Source organism: Meleagris gallopavo, chromosome 14, assembly GCF_000146605.3.
Source record: "Meleagris gallopavo isolate NT-WF06-2002-E0010 breed Aviagen turkey brand Nicholas breeding stock chromosome 14, Turkey_5.1, whole genome shotgun sequence".
In the NCBI taxonomy this organism is placed as follows: Eukaryota; Metazoa; Chordata; class Aves; order Galliformes; family Phasianidae; genus Meleagris; species Meleagris gallopavo.
The window spans coordinates 2,127,023-2,127,446 of NC_015024.2; the positions used below are offsets into that span (position 1 = coordinate 2,127,023).

Below are 424 nucleotides of genomic sequence, written 5' to 3' on the forward strand. Positions count from 1 at the left end.
AGGACAGAGGATTGGCGGGGGGTCAGCGAGTGGACATAGGGGGGAGGGAGAGCGCAGGCCCACGGCCCGTCCCAGCAGTGTCTGCACAGGGCGGGTTTGTGGCTCTGTGGCCCAGGGAGGGAACAGGACGGCTCCGGGCCTAGGGGTGCTGAGGGGCTGCCCTGGGGAGGGGGCACATACATACATACGTACTTATGCGTACACGTACACAGCCACACACGTACTCACATGCACACAGGAGCTCGGCAGCTCAGCAGAACGGAAAGCAGAACGGGAAGCCGCGGCACGGGACGGCCGAAGGACGCAGCGCGGCGCCCAGCGACCTTCGCGCCTCCTCCCGTCACGGCGCGGCCTAAGCACAGCGGGAGGCGCGGGCACGGCGGGCTGCTGCTCCCCGGCCTGCCCCTGCCCCGGCCCGCCCCTC

General features: G+C 69.8%; 1 protein-coding gene across 1 annotated transcript in view; it reads right to left on the reverse strand.

Moving 5' to 3' along the window:
* Positions 1 to 418, reverse strand: part of MON1A (MON1 homolog A, secretory trafficking associated) — a 4,818-nt gene extending 4,400 nt beyond the window's left edge. The window contains exon 1 of the mRNA XM_010718329.1: positions 229 to 418. The gene's annotated coding sequence lies outside the window, so the exon portion shown is untranslated. The remainder of the gene's footprint in view (positions 1 to 228) is intronic.
* Positions 419 to 424: the final 6 nt, after the last annotated feature.